We start from the raw sequence: 20,423 nt of genomic DNA on the forward strand, positions 1-20,423 counted from the left end.
AACAAAAATGTGACCAACATTAAAAATAAAAATGTATAAACTTCTACAGTAACATTTTTTAAAAACCTGACTGGGATGCAACTATGTCCTACTTGATCCACAGTGAAAGTAAAAGTTCTGGCATTAGTTCTATGGTGTAGCAAGTTATTTAACCGCTTGAGACCCGCACTATATCCCAATGACGGCTTCATCGCGGACCTAAAAAAAACAGGACAACGTCAATTGACGTCCGCCACTTTGCTCATTCCTCGAGCGCGCATCGGGGAACTTCTGTGTTGGCCGTGTCCCTTGGACACAGCCAATCACAGATCGCAGTGAACGGCCAATCGGAGTGGCCGTTTGCTATGCAATCTGTGCGGCCAATGAGAGATGATCTCATATGTAAACATAGGAGATCATCTCTCATTGCCAGCTCTCAGAGACAGCGTCCTGTCTCTGGAGAGGAGACCGATCTGTGTCTCTTGTACATAGAGACACAGATCCGTCACCTCCCCCAGTCACCCCCCTCCCCCACACAGTTAGAACACAATGCAGGGAATACATTTAACCCCTTCCTCACCCCCTAGTGTTAACCCCTTCAATGCCAGTCACATTTATACAGTAATTAGTGCATATTTATAGCACTGATCGCAGTATAAATGTGAATGGTGCCAAAAATGTATCAAAAGTGTCCGATGTGTCCGCCATAATGTCGCAGTCCCAATAAAAATCGCATTACTATTAAAAAAAAAAAAAAAAATAATAATAATTCTGTCCCCTATTTTGTAGGCGATATAACTTTTGCGCAAACCAGTCGCTTATTGCGATTTTTTTTTTTTAACCAAAAATATGTAGAAGAATACGTATCGGCCTAAACTGAGGAAAAATTTTTTTTTTTTTTTTTTTTTTTTAAATTGGGCTATTTATTTTAGCAACAAGTAAAAAATATTGTATTTTTTTTTCAAAATTGTCGCTCTTTTTTGTTTATAGCGCAAAAAATAAAATCTGCAGAGGTGATCAAATACCACCAAAAGAAAGCTCTATTTGTGGGGAAAAAGGGACGTCAATTTTGTTTGGGAGCCACGTCGCACGATCGCGCAATTGTCAGTTAAAGCGACGCAGTGCGGAAGCTGAAATTTCACCTGGGCAGGAGGGGGTTATATGTGCCCAGTAAGCAAGTGGTTAATGTATGGAGATTGTTGGTTAATAAAGTTCTGACAGCAAAGTGTCTGTGCCCGTTCTATTGTTGGGTCCAAGAACATGAGCACCTCACCCAAATGGTGTGTGTGTGAGTGAGAAAAAAAGAAAGAGGAGAGAGAAAGAATGAACGAAAAGAAAGAGGAGAGAGAAAGAATGAACGAAAAGAAAGAGGAGAGAGAAAGAATGAACGAAAAGAAAGAGGAGAGAGATTGTTTTCTTTCTTTCTCCTCTTTGTTTTCTTTCTAAGAGGAGGAGAAAGAAAGAAAAAAAAGAGAGGACGGAGAGAAAGAGAGAAAAGTGAGAGTTTCTGGTCTTCAGTGGAAGCAGAGGCCTCTCCGCAGTGACTCAGTCATTATCTCCAGGCGAGGGAGAGGTAGATTCTGCTCTTGGAATGTAAATGATTCATAGGATTACCCCGGAGGGGGAAGTTGTCTCGGCTCTGAACATTATTCCAGACTGTCACAGAAGAGGTGTAGACACTTGTGAATGGATGAGCTGATCCAGTCACAGACCCCCCCCCCCCATAATAATACAGTAACAGACCTATGATCAGATATTTTATTTAATGTTGGGTACAGAATTCTTAGTAATGTGTCAGTAACACTTCCAGGTATTCATTACCTTGCAGGAGATCACAGCACCATCCCCCCTGACAATGCCTTTGCCAAGGAAGGTGCCATCCTTGTTCAGGCATCATCCGGGGTCACCATCTACAGACTGAGATGCCGGCTCAGTGTGGACACAATTGTTCTCAGCCATATGAATGCTTTGCATCTCCTGTGTGCTGAGGTGTGTGTGTGCCCAGCTGTCTGTTGTGTGATCCCCCCCCCCCCCCCGGGGATCTGCCCAGGAAGAGGACACAGCAGTCATTAGACAGGACGGTCTTCCCAGATTTTAGGGTGTCCGCTGCCATCACAGCATGAAGGCAAACTGGAAGAGCCCATTGAAGGCTTGTTCACACTAGTGATTAGTGGTTGGGGGTGATAAAACCTTGGGGTTCAGCCGTGCTTTAAACCCCCCCCCCCCCCCCCAAGCCAACCACTACCCCATTTCGCTGCAAAGGCCGTGGCCGGGGGTATACACACACATGCCAGTAAGAATTATACCCCCTGACGCTATCAATCGTCTGCAAGCACCCTGCTATCACATGCAATGCACGGGGTTGTGGAGCGCAATCTGTCCAGGAAGACCGGCGGTGTCAGGAAACAATCACTGCAGGCCTGACATTGATTTCCTGGTGTACCATCCCCCCGAGGAACAGACATTGCTTAATATGACATCACATCCTGTATGGGGAAAAAAACTCTCAAACTCCGCACACCAGCAAGACCTGACAATCAAAATAAAAGAAGCCTCAGCCCAGCAACACCCAGGCCACGCCTCCAACGTGTTTCATCATCTCCTTGATAAGGCCCAGTGGGCGGGGTGAAACATGTCGGGGCCGGAGCTGGGCTGAGGTTGCTTTTACTCTACGATTGTCAGGACTTGCCTGGCATTCAGGCGTTTGTTTCCTTACTATACGGGATGTGAGGTCATATTACGCATGGCCTGTTCCTCGGGAGGCGTACACCAGGAATTCAAAATGAGGCTTGTTTGGAAGTTTCTCTTTTTCCTATATGGGATGTGATGTCATTACGTACGGCCTGTTCCTCAGGGGTGGTACACCAGGAATTAAGTGTGAGGCCTGTTTGGAAGTTTCTTTCTTTCCTATATGGGATGCAATGTCATATTAAGTATGGTCTGTTCCTCGGGGGGGTGGTACAACAGGAATTTGACGTGATGCCTGTTTGGAAGTTTCCCCTCTTCCTATATGGGATGTGATGTCATGTAGGGCCTGTTCCTCGGGGGTGGTACACCAGGAAATCAACATGAGGGGCTGTTCGGAAGTTTCTCTCCTTCCTATATGGGATGTGAAGTCATATTACACATGGCCTGTTCCTCGTGGGTGGTACACCAGGAGTTCAAAATCAGGATTGTTCAGAAGTTTTTACTCCTTTCTATATGGGATGTGAAGTCATATTACACATGGCCTGTTCCTCAGGGGTGGTACACCAGGAGTTCAAAATCAGGATTGTTCAGAAGTTTTTACTCCTTCCTATATGGGATGGGATGTCACATTACGCATGGCCTGTTCCTCAGGGGTGGTACACCAGGAAATCAACACGAGGGCTGTTCAGGAGTTTCTCTCTTTCCTATATGGGATGTCACATTACGCATGGCCTGTTCCTCGGAGGTGGTACACCAGGAATTCGATGTGAGGCCTGTTCAGGAGTTTCTCTCCTTCCTATACTGCATGCATGGAGCTGGGACGGGCTCTTCCCAGGCCAGCACCTACAATGTGAATTACCCGATTTGGACAGAAGAACTGTGAGCGGAACCCTTGGTGCGGGTTCACGATGACATCACATCCCATCATGACCTCAGCCACCATCTCTTTGGAGCCGGTCACCGCCGCCCCCGGCAAATGATAGTCCCCTGGCTTCAGTCAGCCCTCAACTCCTGCATAGTTCTTAGTGGCTCAGAATGTATGGAAGTGTGTCAGCCAAGCAATGGGAATTTTCAGGTGGTTGATGTTTCTGGTGAGGAAGTAACTGCGATCACACTGCGACGTTTAGTAGGAAAAAAAAGACGTATTTGGTCAGCACGGCATATTTGGCAGGAATACCGATACCGCTGAATCTGCAAACATTTGTTAAAAAAACTAAACTATAAGTACCCTGAGGCATCGCAAGGCTGACAGTTACAAGCGTGACTCCCCAAAGGCAGAGGCATGATGGGACTTGTGGTTCAGTGACAGCTGGAGGGCCACAGGAGGCGCACCCCGTGGGATAAAGGAATATTCCTGAACTTTGGTTTATCTTACGGTTACTGTGAAATTGTGCGAATGCATCGATGCAGTGCAGGTTGTCTCAGCTTGGATTCATTGAATTAGTTTACTAAAAATGTAAATATTGCAGAATATACAGCCTCATGCTACACAACTAAGCTCCACTTCATGCTGAATAAACGACACTATTAATGTATCTTAAATAGAAAACTTTCTTTAGATAGATTTTTACTCCAAAAGCATTTTTTTTAAATATAAAGAATAAATAAATCGATAAAAAATAAATAAAAAAAGTTTTTTTTTTTTTTTTTAATTTTGATTTATTTATTCTTTATATTTAACCACTTGAGATCCACTCTATGGTCGAAAGACATCCACAGCGCGGCTCTCAAGTGCCGGGTGGACGTCCCTGGACGTCCTGTTGTTGTTCCCTGTGCGCGCCGCTGGGGGCGCGCAGCGGGGAAACAACGTGCCCGGCGCATCGTTCGGGAGCCGATGCGTGTGCCTGGCGGCCGTGATGTCCGCCAGGCACCCGTGATCGTCAGTGACAGCAGGGACGTGGAGCTCTGTGTGTAATGATGGGGTGTAAACACAGAGCTCCACGTCCTGTCAGGGAGAGAAGAGACCGATCTGTGTCTCTTGTACATAGGGACACAGCATCGGTCACCTCCCCCAGTCACCCCCCCTCCCCCCACACAGTTAGAACACACCCAGGGAATACATTTAACCCCTTCCTCACCCCCTAGTGTTAACCCCTTCACTGCCAGTCACATTTATACAGTAATTAGTGCATTTTTATAGCACTGATCGCTGTATAAATGTGAATGGTCCCAAAATTGTGTCAAAAGTGTCCGATACATCCGGCGCAATATTGCAGCCCTGACAAAAAAAAAAAAAAAAAAAATCATAAATCTGTCCCCCATTTTGTAGGCGCTATAACTTTTGCGCAAACCAGTCGCTTATTGCGATTTTTTTTTTTTTTTAGAAAAATACGTATCGGCCTTAACTGAGAAAAAAAATAGTTTTTTTAAAAAAAATTGGGATATTTATTATAGCAACAAGTAAAAAAAAAAATAAAGCTCTATTTGTGGGAAAAAAAGGACGTCAATTTTGTTTGGGAGCCACGTCGCACGACCGCGCAAATGTCAGTTAAAGCGACGCAATGCCGGAAGCTGAAATTTCGCATGGGCACGAAGGGGGTTTATGTGCCCAGTAAGCAAGTGGTGAAAAAAATGCTTTTGAAGTAAAAATCTACCCTGTGGCTAATCCTTAAGGTAGTGGTGGACTGAAACCAAGAATTCAGGTTGCACTTGGCCGAAAACAGTTTAAAAAAATAAAAATAAAAATTATATTTTATATAAAATTTTATATTATTTGACTTTTTAATGAATCGTTTTTTAAGCTTTTTTTTTTTTTTAGCACAAAAACGAAAGAGAAATGCATCCCTTTAAATTCTATGTAGGTCTTCACACATTGGTCTGTTGCAGTGTGATGCACCTCCCCATTGAAAACATGGCAAAAACGTGTTGCGTTTTTGAGTCACATGACCTATAAAAATCTCAGCATAATCGCGTGCGTTATTTGGTGGTCACATTTATTTTTATTTTTTTTCCAATTGGCAAAACGCCGCAAGCCCTATTTTCATCGGATCGTTTTCATTGGCCGATATATCAGTGCATCGCTACCTTAAAGCGGAGTTCCGCCAAATTTTTTAAAAAGTCAGCAGCTACAAATACTGCAGCTGCTGACTTTTAAAATAAGGAAACTTACCTGTCCAGGGTGCCCGCGATGTTGGCACCTGAGGCTGATCTGTCCCTCGGCTCTCGGGTACCACCGCCGCCGCCATCTTTGGTAAGGGAATCAGGAAGCCTTGCGGCTTCACAGCCTGGTTCCCTACTACGCATGCGTGACTCGCGCTGAGTGATCCCACTGGTCCCTGCTGTCTTCTGGGACCTGTGAGTCTCCAGGAAGATCACGGGGGGGGGGGGGCGTTAGAAGGCGCTGGAAGTGGCGTAGAAACCTGCGGATAACTTGGGTATCTATGCCCGGAAGTGGGAGCAAAATACCTGTCTTAGGCCTCATACACACAATCGGTCCATTCGATGAAAACGGTCCGAGTGCGAGTCGCGCATGCGCAGTAGGAAACGGGCAGTGAAGCCGTAAGGCTGAAAGCGCCAGGACCGAGCGATCGCCGTCGGGGGCCCATCATCGCTGGCGCCTAGGACAGGTAAGTGTCCTTATAAAAGTCAGCAGCTACACTAAAAAATAAAAATTTACATTCACTTTAAGAACTGCTTATATATCCCCCCCCCCCCCAAATCACCATGCCAATGACATTTTTTTATAAATCCTTTCCATTTTCATCAAATACCTTATTGTGGACTCAGTGATGTCATAGTTGGGTTTCTGCGCTGCTCTAGGAGGGGCCAGCAGTGGAGAGCTTCATGAAAAAATCACAGCACCCCACCCCAGCCCTCCTCTAAAGAGCCCTCGGTCCTGAGTAAGGATGAGCTCTGGCGTGTTCGCATAGCACACGTGAAGAGCCCGCCAGGAAGTGTGCACGGCGCTGCGCTAATAACAGCCAGGGAGACATTGTCCCGATGCTCGGCTGCAGGGATCGTGAAATGTCTCCCTGGCTGTTATTAGCGCAGCGCCGTGCACACTTCCTGGCGGGCTCTGTGCGTGTGCTATGCGAACACGCCAGAGCTCATCCTTAGTCCTGAGTCAGCGTGCTGCAACTTGGGAGGAGTTATGCAAATATCAAAAACGCCTTGATTGGAGGTTAGTCTGGAGAAGTGGGCGTTTCCCAAGCAGGCTGTATTTGCATGCAGACCGCCCTCGGTAGCACCCACGCGGAGCCTCTACGATTGTTAGAACTGAAATACAATGAATGAAAGGGGCGGGCCAGCAACAGTCAGACTGAGGAGGAAAGTGCTAGAATCACGGGGTGCTCAACCTGTGAACCCCCAGCTGTTGCGGAACTACAAGTCCCATCATGCCTCTGCCTTTGGGAGTCATGCTTGTAACGGTCAGCCTTGCAATGCCTCATGGGACTTGTAGTTCTGCAACAGCTGGAGGGACACAGGTGAGCACCCATGGGCTAGATGATGCCAGGAAATGAGACGGGGCTCTATGTGACTTGCTGCAGCTTCTAATGCACATTATGAGAAGCTCACAGTGTGCAGTGAAATCAGAGAAAGCCATTTCAGTCCAGGAGAGGAGCCGGTACAACTGTGCAAGACTGAAGGGCCCTCCTCTACACTCACCTGTATAGTGTGTGTGGGGGGTGCGCTCCTGTGTACTGCGCCCACCTGAAGGTGACCCGAGAGGACTTGTGCTGAAGAACGTTCTCGAGATGCCAGCCGGAGAATGAGCAAATTTACTTTCACTGGAGAGTTTTGGTCAATTGCTTGTGAAATGGCGTGTGGCAGACACTCAGCTATATAAATAAATCAGGATTACGGTACGAGGCACTTGGAGGAAATTCCAGGAGCAGAGAGTGCCTGTGGGGCCCCCGGGGGCCGCTCCAAGAACTCTCTGATCATTCCCATTATATTATCGATGAGAAGATCACAATCAGAGAGTCCCGAGGAATGACAAGTTCAGGGGGGTGAGCTCAGAAACCGACACAGAGGACTTCTATTCTGGAGCATGGGGGACCCCAACACCCCCCCCACCTTACATAAGAGCGCCCATCAGAGTCCCCCTCTCACATGAGAATCCCTATAAATGTCCCTATCAGGGTCCCCATTAATGTCCCCATCAGAGTCCCCCTCTTATATGAGAATCCCCATAAATGTCCCCATCAGGGTCCCCATTAATGTCCCCATCAGAGTCCCCCTCTTACATGAGAATCCCCATTAATGTCCCCATCAGGGTCCCCATTGATATCCCCATCAGAGTCCCCTCTTACATGAGAATCCCATTAATATCCATATCAAAGTCCCTCTTACATGAGAATCCCCATTAATGTCCCCATCAGAGTCCCCCTCTTACATGAGAATCCCATTAATATCCATATCAAAGTCCCTCTTACATGAGAATCCCCATTAATGTCCCCATCAGAGTCCCCCTCTTACATGAGAATCCCATTAATATCCATATCAGAGTCCCCTCTTACACGAGAATCCCCATAAATGTCCCTATCAGGGTCCCCATTAATGTCCCTATCAGGGTCCCCCTCTTACATGAGAATCCCATTAATATCCATATCAGAGTCCCCTCTTACATGAGAATCCCCATTAATATCCATATCAGAGTCCCTCTTACATTAGAATCCCCATCATAGTCCCCTTATACATGACAATCCCTATTAATATCCATATCAGAGTCCCCTCTTACATGAGAATCCCCATAAATGTCCCTATCAGGGTCCCCATCAGAGTCCCCCTCTTACATAAGAATCCCCATTAATGTCCCCATCAGAGTCCCTCTTACATGAGAATCCCCATTAATATCCATATCAGAGTCCCCTCTTACATGAGAATCCCCATTAATGCCCCTATCAGAGTCCCTCTTACATTAGAATCCCCATCATAGTCCCATTAATATCCATATCAAAGTCCCCTGTTACATGAGAATCCCCCATTAAAGTCCCCATCAGAGTCCCCTCTTACATTAGAATCCCCATTAAAGTCCCTATCACAGTCCCCTCTAACTTGAAAGTCCCCTTTAGAGAGCCCCCTTACATAAGAGTGACCATCAAAGCCTCCCCTTTACATGAGAGTCCCCATCAGAGCACCCCTATTTTATGAGAGCGCCCATCAGAGTCCCATCTTACATGAGAATCCCCACTCCCTTATATGAGAGTCCCCTTAAGAATCCCCCCTTACATGAGTCCCCTTAACAGTCCTCCCTAGCATGAGAGTAACTACATCAGAGCCCTTACATAGGAGAGCCCATCAGAGTCCCCCTTTACAAGAAAGTCCCCTCTTACGCAAGGGTCCCAATCAGAGTCCCCCCCCCCTTTACATGAGAGTCCAATCAGAGCCCCCCCCCTACATAGGAGTGCCCATCAGAGTTCCCAAAGTGAGGGGATCCCTGGGTTACCAGAATTTTTATGGAGACAAGCCAAAATTTAGGATTGCTCTTTACTTTCACGTCACCGGGCCAAATAGAAGCTACATTTTCCCGGGGGCCACAGACCGCAATAATGACCCGGCGGGTGTTCTAACCCCTCTCCACTCCATCCAAAAATAATTGTCTGCAGTTGCTCTTTATTTCTGTCACTGAGAATCGGTGATAAAGGAACAAAGTTCAGACGGATGCCTGAGAGCGGCTGGAATTGTGCAGAGTAGTCACTGTGCCATAGAGACGCCACATACCTGTCACATGGGGACAGAGGAAGTGTCTGCGCAGTCACATGACACACAGGAGTCCTGACTTCTGCCCTACATCCACCCCAGGGAGAAATCATAGGAGGTCACAATGGGGTGACCTGGGCATCCCGGGAATCTACGTGTGCCAGCAAAAAAACACCTACCTTCCCGCTATCACCCATGGAAGAACTACAACTTCCAGCATGCCCTGTCATCCTGAGCCCCCTCCAGGCAGTGAATACAACAACAACAACAACAACCTTTGTTCTTTCAGGTATGGAGGAACTATAAATTCACGGCAAAGCTCAACAGGCTGAACCCCTCCAGGCATGGAGGAACTATAACTCCCAGCATGCTTTGCCATCCTTAAGCCCTCCTGGTGGTGAAAACAACAACATTTCCCAAAGCAATTTTTTTGCCTTATGCCCCATTATATCTTGAAAAGTAATACAAATTATTGGGAAATAAAACAACCTTTCCCCCTTTCAGGCATGGAGGAACTATAACTCCTAGCATGCACTGCCATCCTGAAGTCCTCTAGGCATGGAGGAACTATAACTCCCAGCATGCACTGCCATCCTAAAGTCCTCTAGGCATGGAGGAACTATAGCTCTTAGCAGGCCTGGTGAGCCAGAAGCCCTACAGGTGTGGAGTGTGGAGGAACTATAACACACAGCATGCCCTGCCATCCCAAAGCCTTCCCGGCATGAAGGAACTATAACTCCCAGCATGCCTTGTGATCCAGAAGTCCTGCAAGAATTGAGGAATTATAACTCCCAGCATGCACTGCCATCCTGAAGGCCTCAAGGCATGAAGGAACTATAACTCAGCAAGCCCGGTGATCCAGAAGCCTTTTAGGTGTGGAGGAACTATAACTCCCACGTGCACTGCCATCCTGAAGCCCCCCTAGTGGTGACAAAAACTATAACTCCCACATGCACTGCCATCCTGAAGTCCTCCAGGCATAAAAGAACTATAACTCCCAGCATGCCTTGTGATCCAGAAGCTGTGCAATAATTGAGGAATTATAACTCCCAGCATGCACTGCCATCCTGAAGCCCTGCAAGCATGGAGGAACTATAACTTTCAGCATGCACTGTCATCCTAAAGCCCTCCAGGAATGGAGGATCTAGGACTCTCAGCAGGCCAGGAGATCTAGAAGCCCTTCAGGTGTGGAGGAACTATAACTCCCAGCATGTACTGCCATCCCAAAGCCCTGCAGGCATGAAGGAACTACAACTCCCAGCATGCCCTGTGATTCAGAAGCCCTGCAAGCATGGAGGAACTATAACGCTCAGCATACCCTGCCATCATGAAACCCCCCTAGTGGCGACAAAAACCTTTCCCCATTTCAGGCATGGAAAAAAATGAATTCCCAGCATGCACTGCCATCCTGACATCCTCCAGGCATAAAAGAAACCATAACTCCCAGCATGCCTTGTGATCCAGAAGCCGTGCAATAACTGAGGAATTATAACTTCCAGCATGCACTGCCATCCTGAAGTCCTCCAGGCATGGAGGAACTATAACTCCCAGCATACACTGCCATTCTGAATACCTCCAGGCATCCATAAACTATATTTCCCAGCATGCCGTGTGATCCTGAAGCCCTCCAGGAATTAAGGAACTATAACTCCCAGCATACCCCGCCACCAAAAAGCCCTCCAGGCACGGAGGAACTATAATTCCCAGCATACCCCGCCACCATGAAGCCCTCCAGGCATGGAGGAACTATAATTCCCAGCATACCCCGCCACCATGAAGCCCTCCATCAATTAAGGAACTATAATTCCCAGCATACCCCGCCACCATGAAGCCCTCCAGGCATGGAGGAACTATAATTCCCAGCATACCCCGCCACCATGAAGCCCTCCAGGAATTAAGGAACTATAACTCCCAGCATACCCCGCCACCATGAAGCCCTCCAGGCATGGAGGAACTATAATTCCCAGCATACCCAGCCACCATGAAGCCCTCCAGGCATGGAGGAACTATAACTCCCAGCATACCCCGCCACCATGAAGCTCTCCAAGCATGGAGGAACTATAACTCCCAGCATACCCTGCCACCATGAAGCCCTCCAGGAATTAAGGAACTATAACTCCCAGCATACCCCGTCACCATGAAGCCCCCCAGGCATGGAGGAACTATAACTCCCAGCATACCCCACCATCATGAAGCCCTCCAGGCATGGAGGAACTAGAACTCCCAGCATGCCTTGACATCCTGTAGACCTGACGGCGACAAACTAGAAGTCCCAGGCTGCCACGGCATGCAAAAAAAAAAAACAACAACAGCAGGGCATGCTGGGACCTGAAACCGATCAACAGACCACCAGTCACACCTGTGCGCCGCACTAACGTGTTTGTCGGACAGCACAGGTCAGGCCCGCCCACTCTACTGGACCTCCCTACGTGCGATAAACGTGGAAAAGTCGCCCATTTGGGCATTTTGAAGCGTTCCAGTTTCCCCGTTTTTTTTTTACCATGCAATTTTTCCCACCAGACACAACATGCGTCAAGGCGACATTAACAATTAATGGCACCGAGACGCACACCCTCCAGGAACGTGCATCTGTGAATGGAACCTGAGCTTGCCATACACTAAACAATCCGATTGTACAATCTCCTCCAATCCCAAACACCGCTTTGTATCCAATCAGGGGGCCTTTGTACTACACAGTGGATCTAAAAGGAGATTGTACAATGTGTGGTCACCCCCTAGACCGGGAAGACATGCTGAGACTTGTAGTACTTCAGGAGCCAGGAAGAGGGCGATCCAGAACAAGACATTGCTGGACTCCCAGGAACAGACCGAGACTGATCTACTGACCGGTGATCCGGCCCCCCCTGGACAGGCAGAGGGGCCGCTTGGTGTCAGACACTGCCCTGCCCCCTCACGCCACATCAATTATACAATAGAGGCCAGGGACAAGGCTGCTGAGCCCCCAGGGAAGGCAAATAAAGAGATACAAGAGGAATAAAAATAGATGAAAATCCGATACATCGAGAATTATAAATGTAACAATTTACACAGAAATGTATCAAAAATCCAGAAGAAAAGAAGAGAAAGGGGGAATCTTCTATGAAAACAAGAACGGTGGGATTCCCCCCACTTCACAGAGATTTCCTCTCACTTCCTGTTGTGTCACAGGGACAGGACGTGAGGGAGAATCTCCCCTGCCAGGGGGCGTGGCCTTTCCCAACTTCCTCCAAAATGTTTTGTCTTTTGATTTACCTGAAAACAGAATAAAATTCCAAAGACACACGAAACATAAAACAGTCACCTGATGGAGATTTTATCAGACCTCACCCCCCCCCCCCCTGTCTGGGCAACAGAGCTGACACTCTACATTGTACAGGGGTCATATACAGAGGAGACAGGCCCCTCCTTTTATCTCTGGGCCACAGAGCTGACACTCTACATTGTACAGGGGGGTCATATACAGAGGAGACAGTCCCCTCCCTTTATCTCTGGGCCACAGAGCTGACACTCTACATTGTACAGGGGGTCATATACAGAGGAGACAGGCCCCTCCCTGTATCTCTGGTCCACAGAGCTGACACTCTACATTGTACAGGGGGTCATATACAGAGGAGACAGGCCCCTCCCTTTATCTCTGGGCCACAGAGCTGACACTCTACATTGTACAGGGGGTCATATACAGAGGAGACAGGCCCCTCCCTTTATCTCTGGGTCACAGAGCTGACACTCTACATTGTACAGGGGGTCATATACAGAGGAGACAGGCCCCTCCCTTTATCTCTGGGTCACAGAGCTGACACTCTACATTGTACAGGGGGTCATATACAGAGGAGACAGTCCCCGACCTTTATCTCTGGGTCACAGAGCTGACACTCTACATTGCACAGGGGGTTATATACAGAGGAGACAGGCCCCTCCCTGTATCTCTGGGCCACAGAGCTGACACTCTATACATTGTACAGGAGTCAATATACAGAAGGGACAGGCCCCTCCTCTTCTCTAGGCAACAGAGCTGACACTCTATACAGGTCCATATACAAAGGAGACAAGTCCTTCCTCCTCTCTGGAGCACAGAGCAGGCACTCTATACACCGTACATGGGTGACATGGGAGACAGACCCCCCTCCCCCAGTCTGGGCCATAGAGCTGACACTCTATACACTGTGCAGGGGGCATAGACAGAGAAGACAGGCTCCTCTCTAGACCACAGAGCTGACACTCCATACACCATACAGGGGTGATTTATACAGATTAAAGGAACCTCCCCCTCTCTGGGCCACAGAGCTGACACTCTATACATGGTACAGAGGTTATTATACAGAAGACAGGCCCCTCTCCCTCTGTGGGCCACAGAGCTGACACTCTATACACTGTACAGGGGTTATTATACAGAAGACAGGACCCTCCCCGGGCCACACAGCTGACACTCTATACACTGTACAGGGGTCATATACAGAGGAGACAGCCCCCCCCCCTCTCTGAACCACAGAGCTGACACTCTATACATTGTACAGGGTCAATATACAAAATGGACAGACCCCCCTCCTCTCTCTGGACCACAGAGCTGACACTCGTACAGGGGGGTCATATACAAAGAAGACAGGCCTCTTCCTCTATCTCTGGGCCACAGAGCTGACACTTCATACGCTGTACAGGGGTCATATACAGAAGGGACAGACCCCTCCTCTTTTCTAGGCAACAGAGCTGACACTCTATACACTGTACAGGTTCCATATACAAAGGAGACAAGTCTTTCCTCCTCTCTGGGCCACAGAGCTGGCACTCTATACACCGTACATGGGTCATATACAGAGGATACAGACCTGTCCCCATCCCTGGGCCACAAAGCTGACACTCCATATACTGTACAATGGCCTTTCCCCCCCCCCCCCCCCCATCTCTGGGCCACAGAGCTGACACTCCATATACTGTACACTGGCCATGTACACCCCACCCCCCCCCCAGGGGCGGACTGACAACTCATGGGGCCCCCGGGCAATAGAAGATTATGGGGACCCCAGGCTTACAGATCGCCACCACGCCAGGAGGCAGTGCAGAGGCAGGACAGTTAAAATCTCTGGATTTTCACATCAAAAGCATGTCGGTTTCAGACATATCAGGGACAGATGTAAAAAAAACACAGATTTTTACATACTGTCCCTGGTTTTATTAAGCCTGGCAACCCTGATGGGGCCCCCTAGCGGCATGGGGCCCTCGGGCAGTGCCCGAGAGCCCCAATGGTCAGTCCGCCCCTGCCCCCCCCCCCCATCTCCGGGTCAGAGAGCTGACACTCCATACACTGTACAGGGGGCATAGACAGAGAAGACAGGCCCCTCTCTGGGCATCAGAGCTGACACTCCAACCACTGTACAGCGGTGATTATACAGAGAAAAGACCCCTCCTCTCTATGAGCCACAGAGCTGACACTCTATACACTGTACAGAGGTTATTATACAGAAGACAGGCCCCTCCCCCTCTCTGGGCCCCAGAGCTGACACTCTATACACCGTACAGAGGTTATTATACAGAAGACAGGGCCCTCCCCCTCTCTATGAGCCACAGAGCTGACACTCTATACACTGTACAGAGGTTATTATACAGAAGACAGGCCCCTCCCCCTCTCTGGGCCCCAGAGCTGACACTCTATACACCGTACAGAGGTTATTATACAGAAGACAGGGCCCTCCGCCCTCTGGGCCGCAGAGCTGACACTCTATACACTGTACAGAGGTTATTATACAGAAGACAGGCCCCTCCCCTCTCTGGGCCCCAGAGCTGACACTCTATACACTGTACAGAGGTTATTATACAGAAGACAAGCCCCTCCCCCTCTCTGGGCCCCAGAGCTGACACTCTATACACTGTACAGAGGTTATTATACAGAAGACAGGCCCCTCCCCTCTCTGGGTCCCAGAGCTGACACTCTATACACTGTACAGAGGTTATTATACAGAAGACAGGCCCCTCCCCTCTCTGGGCCCCAGAGCTGACACTCTATACACTGTACATAGGTTATTATACAGAAGACAGGCCCCTCCCCCTCTCTGGGCCCCAGAGCTGACACTCTATACACCGTACAGAGGTTATTATACAGAAGACAGGCCCCTCCCCTCTCTGGGCCCCAGAGCTGACACTCTATATACTGTACAGAGGTTATTATACAGAAGACAGGCCCCTCCCCTCTCTGGGCCGCAGAGCTGACACTCTATACACCGTACAGAGGTTATTATACAGAAGACAGGCCCCTCCCCTCTCTGGGCCCCAGAGCTGACACTCTATATACTGTACAGAGGTTATTATACAGAAGACAGACCCCTCCCCCTCTCTGGGCCCCAGAGCTGACACTCTATATACTGTACAGAGGTTATTATACAGAAGACAGACCCCTCCCCCTCTCTGGGCCGCAGAGCTGACACTCTATATACTGTACAGAGGTTATTATACAGAAGACAGACCCCTCCCCCTCTCTGGGCCGCAGAGCTGACACTCCAGGGATGCCCCAGCTGTGTGCCCCCTCCCCCCAGTCTCCCCGGTGTTACAGCAACTAAAAGGGGGGTAACCACCCCGGACTCACCCGCAGAGTGTGGCCCTCCGTGCCGGTTGTGTGGCCCCCTCCGCCTCCCGCCGGTCCCGCACCTCACAGCCCCGGGGAGAAACACAATGCAGCTGGGAGGCGGAGCAACTGACGTCACCGAACCGGCTCCTCCCTCCTCCCCACTGCGGCCCAGTACGCAGGGCGGGGACGCTCCGGCGGCGCGACGTCAGATCGCCGGGGCGCCCCTCCTTCCATCATTCAATAACTTTATTGGCACGCGGACAGCCGGGTCAGGCTGACAGTACAGCCAGTGGGGGAAGATTTCTGTTCCCATGGCTACTGGTTGACCCGATACTGACCCCCTGTGGGCATAACAGACAATTATACCTACGGGGCCCTGTTGTCTGTTATAATTATAGACACAATATAGCCCAACTCCCGCTCTTTGGGGGGAATATTATATATTAATATCCACAAAGTGTTTATGTTGTCTAGGGAGACCTCACTTCCTGTCCAGGTGACAACAAGCTTTAGTGGGAGGAGGGAGGGGAGAAGTTGTCACAGAAGACACACACAGTGGTAATAACACCGTTGGAGTTCCTAATTCCTGCCCAAACCTGTCGTCGCCCACATATCACATATGCGCAGTGGATAAAGCTTAAACTTTAATGCCCGCACGCCGCTCATATACGTCACTGGGCGCCAATATTTCTGTGCTGAGTGAGTGCGAGCGCCCAACACAGAGACCAAGCCGTCACACACAGCTCTCCGTCCCCAACTAAGCCTCCATTCAAACCTGGGTGTATTGTGATCATGGTAGAATCGCTGCAATTCGGCCCGCAACCTCAAAACGCACCACCAGTGGCGGCGGGTGCGCAATTTTTTTGGGGGGGCACAAACAAACGGAAAAAAAACATCAATTGCAGCCTCACTGTGCCCATCAATTGCCGCCACTGTGCCCATCAAACGCAGCCACTGTGCCCTTCAAACGCAGACACTGTGCCATAAAATTGTCACCACTGTGCTATGCCATCAAACGCAGCCACTGTGCCATGCCATCAAACACAGCCACTGTGCCCATTAATTGTCGCCACTGTGCCATGCCATCAATTGTCGCCACTGTGCCATGCCATTGTCGCCACTGTGCCCATCATTTGTCGCCACTGTGCCATGCCAAACGCAGCCACTGTGCCCATCAATTGTCGCCACTGTGTCATTCCATCAAACGCAGCCACTGTGCCATCAATTGTCACCACTGTGCCCATCAATTGTCGCCGCTGTGCCATGCCATCAATTGTCGTCGCCACTGTGCCATGTCATTGTCGCCACTGTGCCCATCATTTGTCGCCACTGTGCCATGCCAAATGCAGCCACTGTGCCATCAATTGCCACCACTGTGCCCATCAATTGTCGCCACTGTGCCATGCCATCAATTGTCGCCACTGTGCCATGCCATCAATTGTCGCCACTGTGCCATGCCATTGTCGCCACTGTGCCCATCATTTGTCGCCAATGTACCATGCCAAACGCAGCCACTGTGCCATCAATTGTCACCACTGTGCCCATCAATTGTCGCCACTGTGCCATCAATTGTCACCACTGTGCCCATCAATTGTCACCACTGTGCCCATCAATTGTCACCACTGTGCCATCAATTGTCGCCACTGTGCCATGCCAAACGCAGCCACTGTGCCATTAATTGTCGCCACTGTGCCATGCCATTGTCGCCACTGTGCCCATCAATTGGTGTCACTGTGCCATGCCAACGCAGCCACTGTGCCATGCCACTGTCGCCACTGTGCCCATCAATTGCCTCCAGTTTTCCCCGTAAAATACCCCCAGATTGCCCCAAAATATCGCCAGATTGACCCCCCCCCCCCCCCCCCCCCCGGCCAGCACTTAGCTTTCTCGGTCAGCCATCCTCATCCACGATCCCTCCATGTCTTCTCCCGCCCTCGATGTTGCTTCAGCCAATCAGGTGACCGGTAACCAGATCCGGTGAACCTGATTGGCTGAGATGCGTGTCAGTGTTAACCAGGGAACACACACCCCGTGCGTCCCCTGGTTAACTATTTGGAAGCCGATTAGAGCCCTCAGGGTGTAATCGGAAAGCCTATCAGAGCTTCTGGCTCTGATAGACACTTCCATAGCCAACCAGCAGTCGTTACTCAGATGGCCGTCGCTCGCCAGGGGGCCGGACATCTGAATAGTGGGCGGCAGCGGCGCCGGCGACAATACATAAATTCATGCAATGCATGAATCTGTGTATTGTTTTCAGTGGCGGTGCAGGAGAGAGAGGGGGCGGCACTCCTGCGCCCACTATGGACGCACCGTCACTGCGCACCACCATCTTAACCACTTTGCGCCCGGCCTTTAGCAAAATGACGGCCGGGGCAGGGGGTTTCATTGTTCTGAGTGGACATCATATGACGTCCTTCAGAACAAGCCGCTCGTGCGCGCACCCGCATCTCCGATCAGGTGGCACTGATGAGCACTCATAGATGGCACTGATGAACACTGATAGGCGGCACGGATAGGCAGCACTGATGGGCACTGATTGGTGGCACTGATGGGCACTGCTGGGGCTGCACTGATGATCATAATCATGATCTTTTGCACAAACCAATCAATATAGATTATTGAGATTTTTTTTTACCAAAAATATGTAGATATATATTGGCCTAAATGAGGGGTCTAAATAGGTGCCTATTACTGTCACAAGGGATGTGACAGCAATAAAAGTGATCAGAATTTATTTTTCAAAGGGACAGTGTAAAAAAATAAATAAGAAAACAAATAAAATGTAAAGCGCCCCATCCCTTTGTTCTTACACAGCTGGGGGGGGGCTGTATAATATGCAGGGGGGCTGGGTAGGGGGGCATGTGATGTGCAGGGGGAGCTGTGTAATATGCAGGGTGGGGGTTGTGTAATGTAAAGGGGTCCAGAGGTGTGGGGGCTGTGTAATGTAAAGGGGTCAGAGGTGTGGGGGCTGTGTAATGTAAAGGGGTCAGAGGTGCGGGGGCTGTGTAATGTAAAGGGGTCAGAGGTGTGGGGGCTGTGTAATGTAAAGGGGTCAGAGGTGCGGGGGCTGTGTAATGTAAAGGGGTCAGAGGTGCGGGGGCTGTGTAATGTAAAGGGGTCAGAGGTGTGGGGGCTGTGTAATGTAAAGGGGTCAGAGGTGCGGGGGCTGTGTAATGTAAAGGGGTCAGAGGTGTGGGGGCTGTGTAATGTAAAGGGGTCAGAGGTGTGGGGGCTGTGTAATGTAAGGGGTCAGAGGTGTGGGGGCTGTGTAATGTAAGGGGGGCTAGAGGTGCGGGGGATGTGTAATGTAAGGGGGGCTAGAGGTGCGGGGGATGTGTAATGTAAGGGGGGCTAGAGGTGCGGGGGATGTGTAATGTAATACTATGCTATTCTTTGCTATTCTATTCTAATTTCTTCTATTCCAAATTCGAATTTCAGAAGATAGTTATATTCTTTCTATTTTATTCAATTCTATTATTTTATTTTCTATTCTAATCTATTCTTTTCTATTCTATTCAAATTTGGGGAACTGGTTATATTCATTCTATTCTATGCTATTGTTTTTTTTCTATTGTATTGTATTCTATTCTTTTCTATTCTATTCTTTTCTATTCCAATTCAAATTTTCTCTATTCGAAAATGCTAATTTCGAAAGAAGGTTATATTCTTTCTATTTGACACTATTCTAGTGTTCTTTTCTATTTTTATTTTTTTCTATTCTATTCTTTTCTATTTTATTCAAAATTCGAATTTCAGAAGTTATATTCTTTCTAACCAGCCTACTGCGCATCCGCAAAGTAATGTTGCCTCGCTGCCATCTTGGTACACCTGCACTCGTCCGCAGTAAGCCTAGAGTTAGAAGGCGGCAAACGGACATCTTTTTACACCCACCGGAGTCTTGCTTTTCACAGTTATTAAAGCGGGGGTTCACCCTTAGAGGGCACTTTTCCCCCTTAGATTCCTGCTCGTTATTACTAGGGGAATCGGCTATTTATTTAAAAATAGGTGCAGTACTTACCCGTTTACGAGACGCATCCTCTCCGTCGCTTCCGGGTATGGGCTTCGGGAATGGGCGTTCCTTCTTGATTGACAGGTTTCCGAGAGGCTTCCGACGGTCGCATCCATCGCGTCACGATTTTCCGAAAGAAGCCGAACGTCGGTGCGCAGGCGCAGTATAGAGCCGCACCGACGTTCGGCTTCTTTCGGCTACGAGTGACGCGATGGATGCGACCGTCGGAAGCCTCTCGGAAGACTGTCAATCAAGAAGGAACGCCCGCTCCCGAAGACCATACCCGGAAGCGACGGAAGAAGATGCAGCTCGAAAACGGGTAAGTACTGCACCTATTTTAATACAAATAGCCGATTCCCCTAGACCGAACGAGCAGGAATCTAGGGGAAGAAAAAAAAATTTTTTAGAAATGGGTGAACTCCCGCTTTAACAGAAAACTCAGCTTACATAGTGAAATGCAGTATTTAGAAGTCGGAGACACTGTTTTGATGTTTAATTTTTAAAAGATTTTTAAAATTCAACATCAAAACATTGTCAGGGACTTCTACA

At 49.0% G+C, this 20,423-nt stretch overlaps 1 protein-coding gene across 2 annotated transcripts in view; it reads right to left on the minus strand.

The window, feature by feature from the left end:
- TMEM63B (transmembrane protein 63B) overlaps window positions 1-16,075 on the minus strand; it is a 109,554-nt gene extending 93,479 nt beyond the window's left edge. The window contains exon 1 of one of the 2 annotated variants that reach the window (XM_040351769.1): window positions 15,884-16,075. The gene's annotated coding sequence lies outside the window, so the exon portion shown is untranslated. The remainder of the gene's footprint in view (window positions 1-15,883) is intronic. The other variant, XM_040351768.1, reaches the window with a different exon arrangement.
- Window positions 16,076-20,423: the final 4,348 nt, after the last annotated feature.

This window comes from Rana temporaria, chromosome 4 (assembly GCF_905171775.1).
Source record: "Rana temporaria chromosome 4, aRanTem1.1, whole genome shotgun sequence".
Classification (NCBI taxonomy): Eukaryota; Metazoa; Chordata; class Amphibia; order Anura; family Ranidae; genus Rana; species Rana temporaria.